Below are 23,318 nucleotides of genomic sequence, written 5' to 3' on the forward strand. Positions count from 1 at the left end.
AAATTCCTACTGCTGATGGACCTTTTCCTCAGGGTAGCAGCATGCAAAATTAACTCACAAAACCAGTAGCCTTCCTATATAAAAATGACTAGTGGACTGATTAAGAAATCAGGGAAATAGTAGCTTTTAAAGTAGCCTCCAAAAATATATCTTGGGATAACATTAAACAAACAAGGGAAGGCTGGTGTAGTTAAAAAGTTAAAGACACTGAAGAAGGGCTGGAGAGATGGCTCAGTGGTTAAGAGCACTGGCTGCTCTTCCAGAGGACCCAGGTTTGATTCCCTGCACACACATGGCAGCTAACAACTATCTGTAACTCCAGTTCCAGGACATCTGACACCTTCACACCAATATACATAAAATGAATTTAAATAAGCTATTAAAAAAAGACACTGAAGAATAAAGTTGAAGAAGATATCACAAGATGAAAAGATCTCCAATGTTCATGGATCAGTAGGATTAATATTATAAAATGGCCTATCAAAAGCAATCTACAAATTTAATGCAACTCCCTTCAAAATTCCAACAAAGTTCTTCACAGAAGTAGAAAGGACAGTTTTCTTTTTCACCTTGAAAACACACACACACACACACACACACACACACACACACACACACACACACACACACACACACTTCACACCAAACAAAGAAAACTCAGCACCACAAAAACACCCAAACAAACATAAAACCACCCAGGATATAATCATGAATAATAAAAGAACTGTGGGTGGTATCATCAACCCCAACCTCAAATTGTACTACTGAGCAATAGTAATAAAATCAACATTGTATTGGTATCTTAATGACACTGTCTTTTAATGATATTCTGCTATACTTGTAGATTAGTGTCTTGGTCAGCCACCATCAGAGAAGCTTCATGCAGTAGATGGAATCATATACAGAGATACACCCCTTGATAGCTTGCAGAGTGAGAAACTTTGGAACATTCAATTCTAAATGTGTTGCCTCCATCAAGTTCCTCAACTTAGGGCTTAGGGAACTCTTAGAGGAGGAAGCAGAAAGATTGTAAGAACCAGAGGTTTTGGAAGCCACCAAGGAAATAAGGCCTTCTAAACACAGCATGAGAGATGTACGTAAGAGCTCACAGTAGCATGACAGTAAGCACAGGACGTACACAGGTCAGGGCCAAATGGAAGTTCCAGTTCTGAGAGGGAAAGTGGACACAAGTCCATATCTCCAACCCAGACACTATCTCTAATTCATAACTGCTTGCAAATGAAAAAATTAGTTTTCTCCAATGGAATTTCATGGGATACAGACCACTGTAAAGTCCAGGATCTATGCTCAGCAGTAGATGGTTAATGCAAACTCTATGGAATTTATAAAATATTTGGAGGTTCTTTGTGTCCTAATGCTTTGTCCCCCCACCTCAGGTCCTTTCTAATTTCTGGTTTTATGTCTCTATGGATTTCTAGACATGCCAATATATATATATTTTTACTTTTTCTTTGACTCACTGTCTTCTGTGTGTTTGTTTTGTCTTAATCTGGTTTGTTTTTATTTTATTATTATTTTACATGCTGGTTTGTATTCTAATGAGAGAGGGAAATGATAAGAGTGTGAATTTGGGTGGAGAGAATTTCAGATTACTTGGGGAAGGGGAGATTGTAATCAGGATACACTGTATGAAAAAACTATTTTTTTTTTAAAATGAGATCCTCCTGGAAATTGGAAGCAGACAAGATCTCCAGGCAAAAGTTGGGAGCATGGGAGTGGGGGTGGTGTGGGGGGAATGGGAGAGCAGGAGAGAGAAGGGAGGAGAGGGCTGGAGAGAGCTTGGGGGAGTGGGATAGTTGAGATCGAGGAAGGTCAGATATGGGAGCAAGGAAGAAGATATCTTAATTAAGGGAGGCATTGTGGGGTTGGCAAGAGGCTTGACTCTAGAGGGAGGCCCAGATGTTCACAGGGATGTCCTTAGCTAGGACCCTGGGCAGTGGAGGAGAGGGTGCTTGAACAGGCCTTGTCCCATGATCAGACTGATGACTATCTTGAATATCACCATAGAACCTTGGTCGACAGATGGAGATAGAGACAGAAACCCACATAGGAGATTTGGACCAAGCTTCCAAGGTCCAATTGAAGAGCAGAAGAAGGGAGAATATGACCAAGGAAGTCAGGACCACAAGGGATTGATCTACCCACTGAAACAGTGTGCCTGAATTAATGGGAGCGCACCAAATTCAGCTGGACTGGGACTGAACAAGCATGGGATCAAACTGGACCCTCTGAACATGGCTGAAAATTGGGGCAGACTGAGAAGCCAATGATAATGGCACTGGGATTTGTCTCTACTACATGTACTGGCTTTTTGGGAGCCTAGTCTGTTTAAATGCACACCTTCCTAAGCCTGGATGGAGGGGAGAGGAACTTGGACTTCCCACAGGGCAGGGTACCCTGCCCTCTCTTAGGAGTGGAGGGGGAGGGGAAGAGGGTGAGTGGGGGAGCAGGAGGGAACTGGGAGGAGGGGAGGGAGTGGAAATTTAGATTTCTATTATTTATAAAGCAATAAAAAATTATCAGAGAAAAAAATGAGTTGTCTATTTTTACAGGTATTTACAAATTTAGAAGAGTGTCGTGCACAGTTTATGAGTCTAGTAGTTTCCACTGTTGAGGATTTCTTAGCCTCTCTTGGCCAGTGAAAATAAATAATTGTGTACTTTAAAAAAGGAAAAAAAATAAGGCCAATATCCAGGGAATTTTCTCTGAATTTCTTGTTTTGTTTCTATGTAATCAATTGTTAAATTTCCTTCGGAGAATTCTTCAAATAATCTGATTGCATAATCTTGAATGTTAGTGGAAAAAATGCAGCCTCATTTTATCACCTTTTTGATTGTTTATTGTTGTTATTGTGGTTTTTTTTTTTTTCGCCACAGCAACGTTTATTGAGAACGGGGAGGGGATCAGTCCTTCTTGGCCGCCGTCTTCCTCATGGAGGTCAGCACGTTTCTCAGCTCCTCCCGCTTCCTCTTGGCTCGTCTGTGCACGCCCACTTGCTTCTTGAAGAACTTGAGCGCGCTTGTCCTTGGACACCTTGAGCAGCTCCAAGGCGCGCTGCTCGTAGGGCGCGAAGCTGCACACCTCCCGGATCATGTCCCGCACGAACTTGGTGCCCCGCGCCGCAGCCTGTGCCTCGGCTGGCTTACTTTCTTCGTCACCTTGTGGCGCTTGTTGAGGCCCACGGCCATGGCTGCTCCTCTCCGATGGCGGCCGCGACAGGAAGCTTGTTATTGTTTTCTTTAGGAATGTTTGTGAAAATAAAACATGTCTGTCTAGTGGAGAGTGAAGCAAGTTTGATGCTTTGCTCTGCTCTGTTCTCCCTACCTGAATTTTGGGAAAATGTAAGCATGAATGTCTTACTATTTGCTGTAGTTTTTCATAGAAGAAAGGGCTTTATATGGCTTATTAAGGTTTGATTTCATTGAATAGATCGATCAGTTTATTTTATCACAAAAAGTGTTTATAAAATCTCAGTCCCATCAGAACTAAATGATCCTTTGAATAACTGAGTGGGATTGCTTATTCATTCTACCATATTGCAAGTGTAGTGACTGTAAATTCTGATGTATAAACACAGGGGACTGGCAAGATTCCAGATGTCTCTCCATGTATAAATGCATGTAAAAAATGTCCGGCCTTAGCTTGCCTTGTTTCTAACAGGCTTTTTTAAAATTATCCCATCTACCTTTTTCCTCTGGGCTTTTACCTTTCTCTAATCTAAACACCCTTCTTTCCTTCTTACTCCTTGATTGATTGTATGGCTGAGTGGATAGCCCCTGGCATCTTTCTCTCCTTTTTTGCTTCTACCCCTTCTTTCTTTTTCTCCTATTTATCCTCTCTACGTTCCAGCCCCACCTATTGCTCTTTCCTGCCTAGCTACTGGGCGTCCAGCTCTTTATTAGACCAATTAGGTGTTTTAGGCAGGCAAAGTAACATAGCTTAACAGAATTAAACAAATGCAGCATAAAAGAACTCAACACAGCTTTGCATCATAAAACAAATATTACACAGCATAAATTAATGTAATACATCTTAAACTAATAGTCTACAACAAAAGGTAGCTGTAGTTATGCTTATGATTTTAAAAGTAAATGTATTTTTAATACAAGATTGAAAATGAATTTGGCTGAAGAAAAGCAAAATGATTGAATTACTGTTGACTGAGGGTTTCTGTCTGCCCTGTTCGCCAGCCATTTAGTCCCAGAGAAAAATCACACAAAACGTCTACATTAGCTATAAACTGATTGGCCCATTAGCTCAGGCTTTTTGTTAACTTTTATAACTTATATTAGCCCACTATTCTTATCTATGATAGCCACATGGCTCAGTACCTTTTTCAGTGGGGTAGGTCAGATCCTACTTCTTCAGTGTCTGGACAGGACTGGAGGAATGGGCTTCCTCATTCCCAGGATTCTCCTGTTCTCTTTTACCCACGTCTACTTCCTGTCTGGTTTTTCCACCTATACTTTCTGTCTGTCTACTGGCCAATCAGCATTTATTTAAAACATAATTGACAGAATACAGAATTGTCCCACACAAAATTACTTTGAAATCTAGATAAATATTTCTTTGAGAATATCTTGACTCCTAGAATGTCTGTCTGTGGGAACAGTTTCTTTCCCTTCTTCATGTGGATTCCAGAATTGTCCCCAGGTTGCCACGTTTGGCAACAAGAAAAGTGTCTTTATAAACTGAACCATCTTGCTGGCCCATAAAGTTTTTAAATACAAGGTAAGTCATGGAATTAACAGAAAACCTTGATATTTTCCTTATAGTCCTCTAAGTAGAATGATAATCTGTCAACTATCACTGTTCAAAAGACATTAAATGTAATAACTTAAGCTATAGTCATTCAGTTATTTATCATGAATTTATAGGTCAGACATGTGACTCTTTGATCTTTCTGGTTTCACTGACTTGTGCTTGGTCGTCCTATATAACTATTTATCAGTCGTTAGCTGACATATTGACATGTGTGGGGGTGACCCATCTTCTCTTCATCATTTGAGGGATAACTAGGTCACAGGCTCTCCAGTTGGCTAGGCTAACCTTACTCTTATAGGAATGGGAGGAGAAATAGAGGATCTCTTAAAGCCTAGGCTCAAAAGTAGCATATCACTACTTCTGCCACCTACTATTGGCCAGATAAAATGAACAAATCAAAAAAGAAAATAAATGCCCCAGTAGTTAAAGGAGCTCAATACACACCTAAAAGGGTACAATAAGTGGGTAGGGGGAGGAAAAAAAACTCATCATGATTTGATTAAAAGTTGTTAACTAATTCCAGAATTTTCAAAAGCTTCTATCAACTATGACATCATGCTTGGACTCCAGAGTTGATTATGTCAGTTAGAATGAGATAGGGTCCTTTAGTATGTCTTTGTGATTTGGAGTCATGAAAATTAAAAAACAACCACAACAACAAAAAAACTAAATTAGTTAGGGCCTCTTTTCATGTGAAGACATACAAATTAAAGGCTTCCCAAATACTCAGCATAGAATTGAAGGTATGGTGAAGATAACTACAAATGGTTTCCATGGGCTGGAGGAAATAAAGAGGCAGTCACTGGTGGTTTACACAATGCAGATTCTGCCAGGGACGGATTGCATTTGCCCTGTCCTGGGATGTGGAACTTCTCTGTGCTCAGATCATGCACTTTCTCCATGGGCTTCTTCTTCCCCTGTTTGTTTCTTTTGCATGTGGAGCAGGGTTGTATTTCATCTCTCCCCTCTCACCCACTTGCTGGCTTCTGAGACTACAGCCCAGTTCTCCCAGCTAATTTGGAATCTGTTCTGATTTCCTGCCAATAAGAAAGTTGAAAAGTGGGACTTTTTATATTTTAACAATCTCTGTCCCCTTTTGTCCAGGAAGGTAGTATGTTTTCAAAGATGCTCCCTGAAAACCCGCTGTGATCTTTTAAGAATTGAATGAAGAATCAGAGCTTACTGCTTTTGATATTTTTTCCCTTCTCAATGCATTGTTACTTTGTTACAGCTTTGGTGTAACTATAGTCTTATGATTCCTACAGTCCTTTTAGCTAAGATAGAAAACCAATTATGTATTCTCTCACTTCTGTTAGGTGTTTTTACCCTTGATTTGGTCTTTGTCCTCAGCCTGGGGACCCTGACAGAGAAAGACAGTTCTGTTTTCCCAGGCCAGATATGGGTTGTGATGTTGCCTCCAAATTCTTTTCTCAGCAAGTGAGTTATGTCTTCAACTCAGCACCTTGCCCAATCATATCACAGAGTTAAAAAACTTTCACTCATTAATTGGCCTACTCCTTCAAATCTACATCTGATTTAGGCACTTCCTTCACCCCGCAAGGACACCAGACAACTGCTTTGTCTATTTCTACTATTCCATAATCTAGCTCACAGCTTTCACCCACTTGCGCTGCCCCCACACTGTTCTCCCGGGTTTTGTTATTATCAGCTTGCTCTCTATTCTTCCAGCCTCTGCTTCTTATTCATTCCCAAAGCCAATGGTATGTCTTACATCTGCAAGTCACCTTGCCATCCTTGGTGTTAATTTCTATACTCCTTTGATATTGCTGTGTAATAACCCAACCAACAAGAGTATTTAGAAAATCTCCAGCTTTATAGTTTTTCTCACAGGCTTTATAGACCTGCTTGGTTGGTTTGATCCCGTTTGGGCTCTTAGACACCTGTCAATCATTCAGTAGACTATCTGGGGGTTGCCTGGAATAGGATGTCTGGTGTTGGTTGCTCTCGGCTGGTGGAGAAAACATGGTTTTTATGTAGCAGACCTGTCTGGGATTGTCCTCAGAGTGCTGGAAAATTAGAAAAGAAATGTACAGGTCTTTGGTTGTGTCAATCCAGCACCTCAAACCAGAAGAGGAACCTATATTCCAGGACAAAGAAATGGATTTTACTACTTGATAAAAGAAACTTCATGGCAAAAGCATGGGTGCACAGAAAGAAACAAGTGGAGAAATGATCCATTTTTTATATCTCTTTATATATTTAAATATATCACTTTACATCATTTTATATAATCCCAAACTCCCAGGAGCCAGTTTCTGAATGTAATATAGACATTTCCTTACCATTTTGCTAGCTTTTGAGAGGATAATATGGGACCAGTTCTACAGGTTACCAGAGGTGTAACTCCCACCATCTTTTCTTGAAAGGAAACAGTTGCATTTAAGATATACTGGAGACTGTGGCTACATGGGGTCCCATGTCTGTCACTGTTGATAATGGACAAATCTAAAACACATTAAAGTTCCTTATTGTTGAAACAATAACTTCAGTCTTTTTAATTGGCACATAACCTTGAGCAAAAAAAAAATGTTACTAACCCTACAACTTCCTCCAAAAACTGACTTTTCTTAATAAATAAAACATAAGGCGCTGTTAGGCACGACACTTTCACGTGTTTTAGATCAGGAGTCACAGGATGGATGAATGTTGTGGTTGAGCTGTATTTTCAATTTAACTAGGATTTTGTTCTTAGTTGCTTTCTTTTCCCCCAGCTTTCCATGTGAACTGCGTTAGAATAAAGGATTACACCAGGCAAGAAAAGAGACAAACCCTTAGCATTTGAACTTCTAAAGAGACACCTAACACGATATCAAAAGCTTTGACTCTGACATAAACTAGAGACTAATCTGGAGGCTTAGCAAGATCGTTCTGTCTTTAGGAACAAAGGTGAAGCCAGTTGACTGAAGGAAGGAATGGTTTGGGAAAGGAGGAGAATAAAGTTGATTGTGAGTCCTACCAGGGTGTAAGTTCTTTGTGTCAGGGAAACAACAAAAACCTGAAAGTAGTTCGCAGTACCTGTAAGAGGCATCTGTCTGTGGAATCACCTCTGAAATGCCCCAGATGTAAAGCTGGAGCAGGAGCATGACCCTAATAAATAGAGATGGGCAAGCATGTAGGTCCTACATCTCCCCAAAGGGAGGGAAAAGCAGATGGGAATGCCTGAAGATCCCAGTAAGGGCTATGAAGCTGAAAGACTTTAGGCATCTTGTAGGCTTTTTTTTTTTTAACATTTTTTTATTGATAAAAGAAGAATAAAGAAAAAAAAACAAATTTCCACCTCCTCCCAGCCTCCCCTTTCCCTCCCCCTCCTCCCACTCTTCTCCCCCTCCTCCCACTCTTCTCCCCCTCCTCCCACCCCTCTCCCCTTCCCCCCACTCCTCTCCCCCTCTCTCTCCAGTCCAAAGAGCAGTCAGGGTTCCCTGCCCTGTGGTAAGTCCTAGGTCCTCCCCCCTCCGTCCATATCTAGGAAGGTGAACATCCAAACTGGCTAGGCTCCCACCAAGCCAGCAGATTGCGTAGGATCAAAACTGCGTGCCATTGTCCTTGGCGTCTCATCAGCCCTCATTGTTCGTCATGATCAGAGAGTTCAGTTTTATCCCATGCTTTTTTTGGTAATAGTCCAGCTGGCCTTGGTGAGCTCCCAGTAGATCAGCTCCACTGTCTCAGTGGGTGGGTGCACACCTCGTGGTCCCGACTTCTTTGCTCATGTTCTCCCTCCTTCTGCTCCTCATTGGGACCTTGGGAGCTCAGTCCAGTGCTCCAGTGTGGGTCTCTGTCTCTATCTCCATCCATCGCCAGATGCAAGTTCTAGGATGATATGCAAGATATTCATCAGTATTGCGCTAGGATGGGGTCATTTCAGGTTCCCTATCCTCAGCTGCCCAAGGAACAAACTGGGGACCTCAGCTTGGGCACCTGGGAGCCCCTCTAGGGTCAATTCTCCTGCCCACCCTAAAGTGGGTCCCTTAACTAAGGATTGTGGTTCCGTGCTCCCCTATCCAACCTTCCTTTATCCCGATCCTCCTATTTCCCCAAGTCCCCCCTCCTTCCCTTCTACCTTTTCTCTCCCCATCTCGCCTTACCCCCTTCCCACCCCACCCCCAAGATCCCACTTTTCTCTCCGGCAATTTTGTCTACTTCCCTTATCCAAGAGGATAACGATATGTTTTTCCTTGTGTTCACCTTCTTACTTAGCTTCTTTAGGTTCGCCAATTGTAGATTCTGTGACCCCTATTTATGGCTAGAAACCAATTATGAGTGAGTACATCCCATGTTCTTCTTTTTGGGTCTGGGATACCTCACTCAGGATAGTGTTTTCTATTTCCATCCATTTGCTTGCAAAATTCGAGAAGTCATTGTTTTTTACCGCAGCGTAGTACTCTAGTGTGTATATATTCCATACTTTCTTCATCCATTCTTCCATTGAAGGGCATCTAGGTTGTTTCCAGGTTCTGGCTATTACAAATAATACTGCTATGAACATAGTTGAACAAATGCTTTTGACATGTGATAGAGCATCTCTTGGGTAAATTCCCAAGAGTGGTATTGCTGGGTCCAGGGGTAGGTTGATCCCGAATTTCCTGAGAAACCGAAACACTGACTTCCACAGTGGTTGCACAAGATTGCATTCCCACCAGCAATGGATGAGGGTACCCCTTCCTCCACAGCCTCTCCAGCAAAGGCTATCCTTGTTGTTTTTGACTTTAGCTATTCTGACAGGTGTAAGATGGTATCTCAAAGTTGTTTTGATTTGCATTTCCCTGATTGCTAAGGAAATTGAGCACGACCTTAAGTACCTTTTGGCCATTTGAAGTTCTTCTGTTGAGAATTCTCTGTTCAGTTCAGTGCCCCATTTTTTAATTGGGTTAATTAGCATTTTAAAGTCTAGTTTCTTGAGTTCTCTATATATTTTGGAGATCAGACCTTTGTCTGTTGCGGGGTTGGTGAAGATCTTCTCCCAGTCAGTAGGTTGCCTTTGTGTCTTAGTGACAGTGTCCTTTGCTTTACAGAAGCTTCTCAGTTTTAGTAGGTCCCATTTATTCAATGTTGCCCTTAATGCCTGTGCTTCTGGGGTTATACCTAAGAAGCGATCACCTGTGCCCATCTGTTGTAGGGTATTTCCTACTTTCTCTTCTATCAGGTTCAGTGTTTTCGGGCTGATAATGAGGTCTTTAATCCATTTGGACTTGAGTTTTGTGCACGGTGATAGATATGGGTCTATTTTCATTCTTCTACAGGTTGACATCCAGTTGTGCCAGCACCATTTGTTGAAGATGCTTTCTTTCTTCCATTGTATACTTTTAGCTCCTTTATCGAAAATGAGGTGTTCATAGGTTTGTGGGGTAAAATCTGGGTCTTCTATACGATTCCATTGGTCGACTTCTCTGTTTTTATGCCAGTACCACCCTGTTTTCATTACTGTAGCTCTGTAATAGAGTTTGAAGTCAGGGATGGTAATGCCTCCAGACAATCCTTTATTGTATAGGATTGTTTTGGCTATCCTGGGTTTTTTGTTTTTCCATATAAAGTTGATTATTGTCCTCTCCAGATCTGTAAAGAATTTTGATGGGATCTTGATGGGGATTGCATTGAATCTATAAATTGCCTTTGGTAGAATTGCCATTTTTACTATGTTGATCCTCCCAATCCAAGAGCAAGGGATGTCCATCCATTTTTTGGTATCCTCATCAATTTCTTTCTTCAATGCCTTAAAGTTCTTGTCAAATAGATCTTTCACTTCCTTGGTTAGGTTTACCCCAAGATATTTTATGCTGTTTGTGGCTATCGTGAATGGAGAAGCTTCTCTGATTTCCCTCTCTGCTTCCATATCCTTTGTGTATAAGAGGGCGACTGATTTTTTGGAGTTGATCTTGTATCCTGCCACATTACTAAAGCTGTTTATCAGCTGTAAAAGTTCTTTGGTGGAGTTTTGGGGGTCGCTTATGTACACTATCATATCATCTGCGAATAACGAAAGTTTAACTTCTTCCTTTCCAATTCGAATCCCCTTGATCCCATTATGTTGTCTTATTGCTATTGCTAGAACTTCCAGCACTATATTGAAGAGGTATGGCGAAAGTGGACAGCCTTGTCGTGTTCCTGAGTTAAGCGGGATGGCTTTGAGTTTCTCTCCGTTTAATTTGATGTTAGCTGTCGGCTTGCTGTATATAGCTTTTATTATATTTAGGTATGACCCTTGTATCCCTAATCTCTCCAAGACTTTTAACATAAATGGATGTTGAATTTTGTCAAATGCTTTTTCAGCATCTAATGAAATGATCATATGGTTTTTTTCTTTCAGTTTATTTATATGCTGGATTACATTGATAGATTTTCGTATGTTGAACCAGCCCTGCATCTCAGGAATGAAGCCTACTTGATCATAGTGGATAATTTTTCGGATGTGTTCTTGGATTCGGTTTGCCAGTATTTTGTTGAGGATTTTTGCATCGATATTCATGAGTGTGATCGGCCTGTAATTCTAAAACAAATGAAGACAGGGTCTTGCTATGTAGCCCATGCTAGGCTTGAGCTAGGGATCTTTCTGTGTCTACTTCCCAAGTCATATCCTAACATTATAGGCATGCATTTGGGAAACACTATGCTTCTGTTATGTGGTACACAGAACACAAGGACTGGGGGCTAAAAGATTTGGGGGTGCTGTGGATGTTAATGGCAGTTAGATGAATGTATCAGCTGAGAGACTGTGGCTGGAGCAGGCAAGGGAATTCCTTCTTGTGAAACTGGAAAGGCTGTCTCTTCTTTCTGAACTAGTCAAGAGAATTTTATATTGCTTGTTTTCTTGAATGGAACTGAGTAAAAAATAAATCACAGAAGTCTGGGTTTGCTTTCAAGTAGCATGTATGATCAGTGTTTCTCTTGTCAATAAAAATAAAGTTTGAGAATTAAGTACACTTTTAGAAATATCTTAGTTCATTGATTCAAAGGCATGCCATTTTGTGCCACAATCTAAAGCATGTGAAACTGATATGCCGCTCAAGATCCATGGCATATCAGAATTTAGTTGGCAGTGATTTTTCTTTCTTAAAGGCATGTGAAACAACAGTTCTTTTTAGACCCCAACAATGATGTCTTAAATTCAATAAAATACAGTTTAATCAAAGATGTCTTTGTGTAGTTGGGGATTAGTCAGTATCACTTACTGCCACTGAAAACGCTAATAATTCATGATCTATATCTCAGCCCTTCTTAGACTTCCTGACTTTGTATCCGCAATGGCACCCTTTTCTACAAACACCTAGGAAGTACCAGCTTAAAATGTACAGAGAAGTAATATGGGAAGAGCAGATACTTCTGAGGGGTGAGGTCAGTATGGCAGTAGCATGGGATCTGAGGGCGTTTCCTTCCCGACCACCTTTAACGTATTGGCATCCGTGTCCTAGTTCAGTGAGCAATCCTCTGCAGTTCGCCAGCATGCTTCGCATCCTCTTGTTCTCAAGTGGTGGAGAACTGTCCCTCAAAGATTTCAGGGAGGTTCTCTGCACCACCATCAACACCACTCCGTCCTCAGATTACTGAGCAATCCCAAGAAAACCCCCGAGGAACATTGCCTTCTTAGATTAGCTTCATACTTTCTTTAGTGAATGTTTAATCACAAGGCTTTCCAATCCTAAGTATCAGCAATGTGACCTCTCATTCTCTTAATGGATAGAGAATTCTCTGTTGGCGTCTACTCCTGTAACCCCTCACAGCAGATTGAACACACTGTTGTGGGAGCTCAGTCCGTTTAGCCAATGGCTTTTGGGGTGACTTGCCATGGGAGTGGTTTTCTTTGGAGACAGGACCAGATGAAATGGAGGAGATGGGTCGTTCACACTCTATCAGGTGGTTGGAGTTGGAGCAGGAGCAAAGAGGTGGTTTGTGGTTGGTCCTCTTTGCCCTTGGGAGGACAATGCGAAGCAGTAGCTGGATCAGTCACATCTTCTGCCTTGTTTATTCATGAGTTTGTTTTTTCATTTCTTCGCTTAACAAACTGTTAAATATACTTTGGTAGGTTCTCACTTCTTACTGTCCCAGAATTCTGTGCCTGGTATCAAATTTCTGAACTTTTATACCCAATATTATGACTTCAATATGGGAAATGCCAGAATTAGTTGAGAACCCATGTTAATTAGTAGAGAAATCATGGAACCATGGGTTCTCATCTACTTCTGTTATTTTATTCCAGCCCTTCCCGTCCTTCCCTCAGCCATAAATGGTTCATCTTTCTCTACGTATTCTTCATTCAAGAACGCAGAGGAGTGTCTAATCTCAAAGAGTCCACATTCTCAGCTACATTGCATTGGTTCATCATGTTTCTACTCTGTTTCTCTCCCACTGAAGAAACATTTTTATCACTATGACAATACAAGATGTATCTCACCATGTTCCATGATGATACTTTCTGACAGTGTAACCTCAGAAACTCCATAGGGGGTGGTCACTTTCCTATGTCTGCTGCATGCAGTGACTTTATTTGGACCCAGTCAGAGACACATCTTATAGTTCAATAGTTAGTTAAGAGTTTCAGAAATGAAGGATAAGCCAAAAAGAACATCATTCTTTTGAAAGTACTTACCATGTCATTACCCAAAACCATGGGTTCATAGTCTTTAAGTCTTTGTTACATTCTACTGAAGAACTAACCCATGAGAGACAAGACTAGTATGTGCAGAAAAAAATAATGAGGTAAGAAAGTCCCATTTGAGGAAAAAAAACCCACACTTTCTTTTCAATTCACATAGTTCTACTCTATTCTATTTTTCTTTCCTTCAGAAAATATATTCTTTCTTATGAGTAACATTTTTTTTCATGTCTCCAAAGTAAATACATTTGATTAATAAGTTGGGATTGTATTATAAATTATCCAGGCTATAAAAATTACCCATAACATTTTTTTCCCTGTTGCAAGGATACCAAGAAAACAACGGATTTTAAAATAATGCTGCATCTCCACTTGGTTGAATTTTACATAAAAGTATTTTGTCTTGGATGTCATAAAAAAGACTTAGTTACTGAGCTACCCAATGTACCTTGCTCTTACAGAGTTGTTTCACTCGTAAAGTATAATTCTCCAGCACAGACTTTCTGGATTATATTGCAGTAAATTCTAGATGCTACATAAGCTGAAATTAAACAATATATGTCTTTACAGAGCTCAGAGGAAAAGCTCCATGCATTCCTGAGAGGAAACTCTTTTAGGACTTTGATCAAATTTGGCATTATGTATTTTCTTTGGATTGTTCTTTACTGTGTAATAGCCTTTACTGTCATGCTAGATGGTACCGCTCCCAGGTATAGAGTGTGGGAGAACTGGGTTTGGTGAACAATAATTATTTATATAATAAAATATCTGGCACCATCAGTTGTGTTTCTTTGCAGACTTTTTTAAAAAATGAATTAAATCAAAATCCTGAAAGCATGACTCTATTTTGTAAAGCATGGTGCTCCTTCTATATTGTAGATATAAAATATAGTGAAAACCACTTGGAAATTAATTTTGATAATCACATATATGTAAAGAGTGATGAATCATTTAAGTTTTCCTTTTAATAACCTTGTATTGCTTCAAGATTTTTATAATTGGTGAAATGAATGAAATTTGTTCCCTGGCAATGCTGAAATATGCACGGGCAGTCTGTATGTAGCAGTTTTGTTGAACTTGTCCACATTGAGCTTCATGGCCTAAGGTGATGAGGGCGACTGACCAGGTCTCTTCCTCAAGAGGGCACCAGATTTCTTTATGAATGGTTTTAAGCCACCATGTGGTTGCTGGGAATTGAACTCTGGACCTTTGGAAAAGCAGGCAGGCAGTGCTCTTAATTGCTGAGCCATCTCATAAAAATTTTATAATTGCTTTTATAAATTGTACTGGTGACTTTCTGAGATAATGTGACAAGGACTTTTTGGACAATTTCTGGGACACTGATGTTACTGCCCAGCTCTTTACTCCATGGACCCCTGATCATGCCTTACAGCATCTCTGCAATTCGTGAATAGGCAGCATTTTGTAATCTATCCCTTTAAGGAACTCACGTGCAAATACTGCTTACTCCTTTCTTCTTATCCTTTCCATCTCTAAAACAGATAGTAAGCACTTGCTAACTCATCAGCTAAAGATTACATGTGCAATATTTTAAGAAATTGGAAATCATAATTCTACAATTAACTGGGCATTGAAATATTTTGAAAAGATTTATTATATACTATCAAGTAATTACAAACTCAGAATTGTAAGCATATTGAACATCAGTTAGGATTTACTTTCTTTGAATTCAGCTAATTACTTTGTTTTATAGTTTGTTTAATCCATGATCAATAAATTATGACAGCCTATATAAGTCACTGTTAAATATTGTCTGATTAACTATACTTGTAAAAATATAAGGAGTGCGTGAACCTTCAAGTCTGTGTTTTATAATGTTCATGCTTTTATTATCTTTTCACATGCTATATATTCAGTAAGCTATTACTGCACAAGGTGCAATGTCTAAAATAATATCTTATACTATAAGACAGTATGGCATATTATGCTATAATTCTAGAGTTTTATGCTCCTATAAAATTATTTTAAAAAATAATTTTTGAGTCTGACCTGTAGGTCTTTTCTGTTTTGAGTCCACATCATTTTGAAAGCAGTTTGGTTAGCATTTGTTTTTCTTAAAAACAGAACATAGAAAAATGTGACACTTCACGATTTGGCAGCTCACTGTGGGTGAAGATTTGCCTGGTGACTTCATGCCACATACAAGATGGCGACTCAGACAGTAGCGACAAGTGGGACACATCCCTGAGCCCAGCTCTAGACCAGGTAGTGTGCAGTGTCAGGTCTGTGATTAATTTCTACAAACACATGATTTATGAGTATGAACAAGTTTCTTTTATTGCCCTGCACAAAACAGGAGAATTTTAAATTCATGGATCTTAGGTTATTTTCAACATTCAAAATGTTCCCAAAACTACTGAAAAAGAAGGACAAGCAAAATTACAATGTAATCACATGGCTATATTGTCATAATATTCATCCTTGTTTTATTGAATCAGATGCTGCTAAAAGAGCTTAAAAGATGGTCCAGAAGCCAGCGGTGGTGGCTCACGCCTTTAATCCCAGCACTTGGGAGGCAGAGGCAGGCAGATCTCTGTGAGTTCGAGACCAGCCTGGTCTACAAGAGCTAGTTCCAAAACAGGCTCCAAAACCACAGAGAAACCCTGTCTCGAAAAACCAAAAGAAAAAAAAAATGGTCCAGAACAAGGAAAAGTGTCTGCTTGTTTATTAGAAAAAAATAAATGTTATTTGAATTATTTTTTAGATATAAATATAAATAAGGCCATCTAGCAAATGTATTTCAATACTACTAAAGAAAGGAATGAAAAGAGGATGTACTTCATCCTTTCTAAAAATGTGGGTTCTAGGGATTTGAACTCAGATCCTTATTTATGCACAACAAAGACTCTTAGCAACTGAACCATGTCACTACCAGAACTGCAGACCATACTTCCAAGGTGTGCTTCTATCTGGTAAGGTGCTTATATATGAAACACGGAAAGACACTGGTTGTGAAAATATAAACAACCTCATTAAAAGTGTTCAAATGACCATCTGAATGAATATTTATCTAAAGGATATGCAAATTGGCATTATGTACATGACAGTATGCTTGATGTTATCTACCTCTAGAAAAACAACACACATATTTACACAAAACCAAACAGAACAGTATATACGGTTACAGAATCTATATTCATAAGAAAAGGGGGATGAAAGGAAATTACACTTCTATTAGTGGATGGGTAAGAAAATGTACAGGGTCTGGAGAGTTGAATTGGTGGGTAAGAGTGCTTACTTCTCTTTTGGAGGCTTTCAATTTGCAGTATATATTTCATGTGGATCATTAGCACAGCTCCAGGGAATTCTCTCTCTCTCTCACACACACACAAACACATGCACATAACATACATTAATAAAAATAAAACAAATCTTTTAAAAAATAAAGATGAACTAGAGCTATACAGAGGTGCATTTTTCAGGCACATAAGTCAATGAAATGGTTGAAAGTCCCATATCACAGGTGAACACAGGGACCATTATACTACATGACAAAGTTTTTTGCACTTTCATTCATATGAAATGTCTAGAACAGACAACTCAATTGAGATAGGAAGTCGATTAGTAATTGGGAGATGGAACACAATTAGTAATTTCTTTCTGAATAATGAAAAGTGTTTTAAAACTGATCATAGTGACAGTTACCCTGTATGGTGAATATACTAAAAAGAATTGCTGAGTTATGTGCTTTAAACCGGTGATTTTACAGTGTCTGAATTATATCTCAATAAAGTATTTTCATTGCTATTTTGAGGGAAATGCTTCTGGTTCTGCATAAAGTGAATTCTGCATCATCCTCTCATGTTCTTTTTTGTAGCATTAGAGAACTCTCACTCTAGGTAAATGAGCGCAAGAATATTTTGAATGGTGGAAATGAGGAGGTGGGGAACCTAGAGATCTCAGATCTTCAGGGGAGACATGAGGGGGGTCCCCAGGTTTTCTTCTTGTTTTCCAAACCTCCCAGCTAAAAGTGGCAAGACAGATAAAAACAATTACCAAAAAAAAAAAAAAACCCCAAACAAAGAAACAAACAAACAAAAAAACAAAAACGCCGTTTTCTTTATGTGGAAGTTTTAAACATGTGTGCTAAAGCCAGAAACCCCTGTTGCTAAAAGCTGCCCTATTCTAGCCAAACGTCAGTGGAAGGATCAGCCCTCTGCTTATGAGAGCTTCAGTGGTAGACACCTGGAAGTTGATCACCTGCAAACTTCCCATGCTGTCCATTCTCAGGAAGAAGGCAGCACACTTTGGTTACCTTATTGTGTGGTGCTGCTAGATTCCAACTGGGAGGTGTTTTTAGGAGAAAGAAATTATGTGATTCCTGCGGGGTGAGGTATTAATAGCAGGGTGGAGGGGAGACAACTGATCTTTAGTCCCCAGCCTAGCAAAAGGAGTCAGCTTTCAGATTACCCTGCTAGGGCAGTATTGGTGAGGTAATGGGAAGCAGACCTTGATTTCATCACGCTGTAGGAGATGGTGATCTGCTTCTCCCTGTCTGGTTAGGATTGACTGGCTCCAGTGGTGAGTTGGCTCTCTTGCCCACTCACTCCACATGGCACAGTGAGAAGATGGTGCAAGGCAAGGTAATAGCATCCCACATTACCAGTATAGTTTCGGTGTGGAGCTGAGGCTTACACCTAGGATTAGAACTAGATCAAGGTAGTCCCAGGAGGGATAGTTGACAATCCTTTGTCCTATCCCTCACTTGGTGGCAGTGGGGTCAAGTAATGAGTGGAGTTTCTGGTTCTGTCTTTTCAAAGAGAAGTGGTCCACTCTGTTTAGCTTGAGTGGCAGGCCTGAGAGGAGGGGTAGTAATGACATAATCCTACCAGAGACAGAGGGTAGGTGAATCAGTCAGCTCTCCTTCTGGAGTGGTCTTTTTACATCTTTCTTCTTTATTTAAGGTTAGTATATGAAGTCATGGGTTGCAGCATCACATACAGATACATGTTTGCCATTATAATTTGTTCTCATTCATTGTTTTCCTTCTCCAATGCTTTCCCCATAGTCTCCCCCCACCCCAGGTTTCTCTTCTACCTTTCTATCTCATTTTACCTTATTGTCTTTTCTGTTTTATTCCTCCCATAAGAACCCTTCTTTCCTTCTTTGCCATTCAGAAGTTTTTTGTTTTTATTTTATTTTAAGTAATCACTTTTTTCAGTTCTTGGAGCTATTTTCTTTTCTATTAGAGTTATTTTCATAGTTTCCCTCAGAGTAGTTTTGAAGTTTCTGGTCTTATATTAATTTCTTAATCTATAGCATTGATTTTTATGTGGGATGGGATATATGCATCTAGTTTCTTCCTTCTTCAGTTTCCCCAACTCTGTTTGTTAAAGAGGTTATCTTTTATCTCAGTTTCTTCCTGGCCATCTTTTTGCTCCATACATCTCCATTTCTGTTTCTGTGCCAGTGCCCTGGTATATTCATGAAACCTTTAAGTGAATAAATAATCAGGTATTGCAATAACTCCAGCATATCCCTTTCTGCTAAGGAGTGCTTTATCTATTTATTGCCTTTTGTGTTTCTGTGTGAATTTTTGGGTTACTTTTGCTAGTTCTTGGAAGAATGGTTTCAAATTTTGATGGTGCTTGCACTAAATCTGTAGACTGCTACATTGTAGATAGTTGAATGACCAATTTATGATATTAATTCTGCCAAACCAATATTGTGGGTGGTCTTCTCATCTTCTGGTGTCTTTGCAGAGCTATATCTACAGAATTTTAATGTGTTCATTCAGAGGCCTTTATCTCCTTGGTGAAATAAATTCCTATGTATTTTAAAATGAGTTTTAAAATTATTTGTTTATTTGTATGTGTATGGGCGTTTTACCTATATGATTTATCTATGTATCATGTCTGAGACTGGTGTCTATGGAGGCCAGAAGTTATTGGATACTCTGGGAGTGGACTTACAGACAATTATGAGCTGCCATGTGGGTGCTAGGACTTGAATTGGATCCCTGGAAGAACAGCCAGTGCTCTTAACCAGTGAGCCATCTATCCAGCCCCTCATAGCAATTTTGAAGCTAGTATGTGTGATTAGTGATTTTCCCCTGTTTTGTTCTCAACAAATTCATTATTGGTATATAGACTCTGATCTTTGTATATTGATTTTGGATCCTGTTATTTTGCTGAAAGTGTATCAATTCACATAATTTTGATGGAGCCTTTAGGGTCTTTTAAATATAGGTCATGTAATCTACAAAGAGGGATAATTTGACTTCTCAAATTTGTGTCTTATTTATTTCTATTGTCATATTTCTCTAGCTAAGACTTTGAGCACTATGGTGAATAAGTATGGGAAGAATGGGCACCCTATTTCATTTCATGTTTTAGAGGAAATATCTCATTTTTTCCTCATTTAGTATATTGTTGGATGTAGATTTGTCGTATATAATTTTTATTAAATTGAGGTATGTTCTTCCTACTCCTAGTTCCTTCAGGGCTTTTGTCATGAAGGGACATTGAAGTTTGTTGAAGGCCTTTTCTTAATCAATTGAGATATGACCATTTGACATATGTTGATATAATCTTGCATTCCAGGAATAGAACTAATTTGGTCATGCATATTATTTTATTAATATAGTTTTGAATTTGGTTTGATGTGTATATTCTTGAAAGGGATTAGAGAAAAACTGATCATATATACCCACTCATCTTTCGTTCTTTATCTAGCATGCATATTTAAAAATTTTTGTTTTCATGTGTATGGTGTTTTACCTGTATATCCTAATATATCTTTGTGTATTCCTGATGACTGTTGAGGCTAGAGAGAAGTGGGTTTTCTGGAACTGTGGGCTTCCATTTGAGTGCTGAAAATTGAATCTGGATTTTTTTTATGTGGGATGCTCTTCTGTATATGTGTTGCTTTTATTGATTAATGAATAAAGCTCTTTTGACCTTTGGTAGTGCATAATACAGCTAGGCTGGAAGAGATAGAGAGAGTAGGCAGAGGTAAGGAGACATCATGTAGCTGCTGAAGGGGACAGATGGCAGATCTTTACCAGTAAGCCATAACCTTGGGCCGATACACAGATTAATAAAAATGGATTAATTTAAGATGTAAGAGTTAGTTAATAAGAAGCCGGACATAATTGGATGAACAGTTTTGTAATTAATATAGTTTCTGTGTGATTAGTTGCATCTGAGTGGCTGGGAAACAAATGAGCAGTCTTCACATACCAATGTCACGCCAACATGGGGCAACTACATTCACATAAAAACTGAGAGAGCTTGGGAAGAAATTCTAGATACAAAAGAACAGAGTTAAGCACAGCTTCTTTGTAGCTGCACTTTTTCAAATAGACTCTATTTTCTAGCAGCAAGCAGAGGTACTGTTCCTTTAAGAGAAGTCTTCCTGACTCAGTGTTAGCAACAAAGAATTGCATGGCTTCTTTAATATCCGGCTTCCTGGGTTTTTCTGGCAGAACAAACTCTGGCTCTTTCAGGAGGTTCTGCACTTAAATGGGGTCTATGAGTAGTGTGTTTCAAATTGCCTAATAGTGACACAAACCTGCTGCATCCCTGGGTTTGGGGCAGTGTGCATGATTCCTCTATGTTGTACTGAGCAGAACAAGCAGGCAGGACCATGGAATTGGTTCTAGCCATGTCTGCTTAGCATTTTTAAAAGCGTTTCTGATCAGAAAATGATTACAGATATGCAATGAAGATAGATTCAGATAAAAAAGACCTCTGAATGGGTCACAGTGTTGGATAAATGTATGTAGGCTTGGGTGAGAGAAGAAAATGAGTATAGACAATTATAAAAAGAAATAAATCATTTTAAAAAATAAAACAAAGCCTTCAAAGAGACAGAAAAAAATTATACAGATAGACAGATTAAAGGAGTAAAGAGAGTAAAAAAATAAGCCATGCAAAGATGGAATACAAATAAAGTGTCTGGTTTATGTATATTATTGTTTTTTCTTTGGATTTTTTGACTGCAGTGAGACATTTGATTCTGGAGACTGCTAAGCAAAGCCAACATAAAAGTATCTTGACTTCAAAATTTTAATCTAAGGAGTTGTTATTTTGGAAAAGTGGTTCTGCATTTGCTTCCACAGAAGATGAGAACCTGTGGATTCCTTTCAGGCTAATATGGTTTGATGGAAGAAGATCCCTGAAAGTTCTCTGTGAACCCTAAAATTACTTCACCCAACAAAAAACAAGAAATAGTTTGGAAAAAAATATGTCCAAGTTCCAAAAATGAATGTTTATAAATGTTTGCTTTCACTTAAAAGGAGATATGATATAGAGATGAATACTTTGCATTGATATGGACTTTGAACTATTGATAAAATTTAAGATTTATTTTGTTACACTGCGTGTATATATTTCTATTCTTGTTTAAGGTGTTATGTTATATAGCTCATTTAAAAATGTAATGTATGATTACAAATTACAGATTAATAGTAGATAGACTTTTAATAGTTAGGGTTTCTAGATATGCAGAGATGTATCTCATCTAGATAGATAATTGTCAACACTTCCAAGATCCACAGAATGTGGAATTTAAAATTTTGGGGAATGAGACCTTTCTCAACAATGAGACATGCATACTTAAATTGACCTTAAGTTTGTGTCAAAAACCAAAATTTATACCAATGTAAAGTATTTTGAGATTAAGATTTTTTTAAATTAAAGTAGATTCAATAATCTTTCCCTTTTATATCATAATTATTTACTCTTTTCCCCATCATTTTTATATCATATCCCCCTTTCTTATTTAGAGAGAGATCAACTATGACATTAACCATTTATGACCAACTCCACTTAAATGAAAACAAACATTCATAAGTAATGTTTTGGGAATTTGGGCATAGTGCTCTAGACTACTTATTTTTGGTCACTGGTAATCTTTGAGGAACCCTTAGAAAATTTAGAATTATGGTCTAGTCCTGAGTGGGATATTGTGTGTCATTGGTCCATCTCAGCAAGCAGCCTCGATGTTGTTGTGGATGTTGGATCACCTCAGTCTTCTTTCCCATTGAAGATTTTTCAGGCAGGCTTGATTAATCAAACCATAGTAACCTTGAAGGAACCCATGTCTTTTCATCTTCTGCAGAAACAAAAGCAGAACTCCTTTTCCAAAGCAAGCTATCCTTTGACCAAAATTTTGAAGTCAAGATACCTTTAAAATATTGATTTAACTTAGTATCCTCTGCAATCAAATGTCTCGCAGTAGTTATCTCATTACCAGTCAAAAATTCATAGAAAACATAACAATATACATAATCCAGATTCTCGGTGTATTTTCCATTGTTACATGGCTTATTATATTTTTTTGTTATTCTATTCCTTTTTTCAAGGACTTCATTTTATTATCTGTACATTATGTTTTTTAATTTGTGATGGTCTCTTTCTTTTTTTTTATCTCTCCCAAGCCATTGTAAAAACATACTGTGACCCATTTAGAGGTTTCTTTTTGTCTGAATCTGTCTTTATTGTGTATCTGTAATTCTTTTCTGACCACTGCTTTAAACTGCTAAGCAGGTGTGGCTAGAGTCAAAGCTTCAGCTTTGGCTGCTGGCTCTGACCTTCTAGGCTTTTCAACATGTTGGAGGTACCAACTAGAGTTACACCTACCTCCTATAGATAGAGGCTGAGATAAACCTCTTTATAGTGGCCTGTGTGAGAGGCTGCAGGAATCTGCCATGCAGCATGTGGTTGTGCTCTCAAGACTGCTGGTATCAGTTGGGAGGAGCCTCTTTGTACTATTGCTGTTAGAGACTATGGGTATTGGCCATACTGTAGCCAGGGGATGTGGTTCTATACTATAGACTGCAATGAGAAACATGAACTATGAAGCTGTTTTTGTCCATGCTTATGTGTTCTAGAACCCCTTTTAATCTTTCTCAGGCCTTATGTAAATTCAAGAGCCCCAGATTGGTATGCCATTTGTAACCATA

At 38.9% G+C, this 23,318-nt stretch overlaps 1 pseudogene; it reads right to left on the reverse strand.

Annotated features, from left to right (window-relative positions):
• Positions 1–2,924: 2,924 nt before the first annotated feature.
• LOC142842521 (large ribosomal subunit protein eL36 pseudogene) lies at positions 2,925–3,209 on the reverse strand (annotated as a pseudogene).
• Positions 3,210–23,318: the final 20,109 nt, after the last annotated feature.

Source organism: Microtus pennsylvanicus, chromosome 1, assembly GCF_037038515.1.
Source record: "Microtus pennsylvanicus isolate mMicPen1 chromosome 1, mMicPen1.hap1, whole genome shotgun sequence".
NCBI classification, from domain to species: Eukaryota; Metazoa; Chordata; class Mammalia; order Rodentia; family Cricetidae; genus Microtus; species Microtus pennsylvanicus.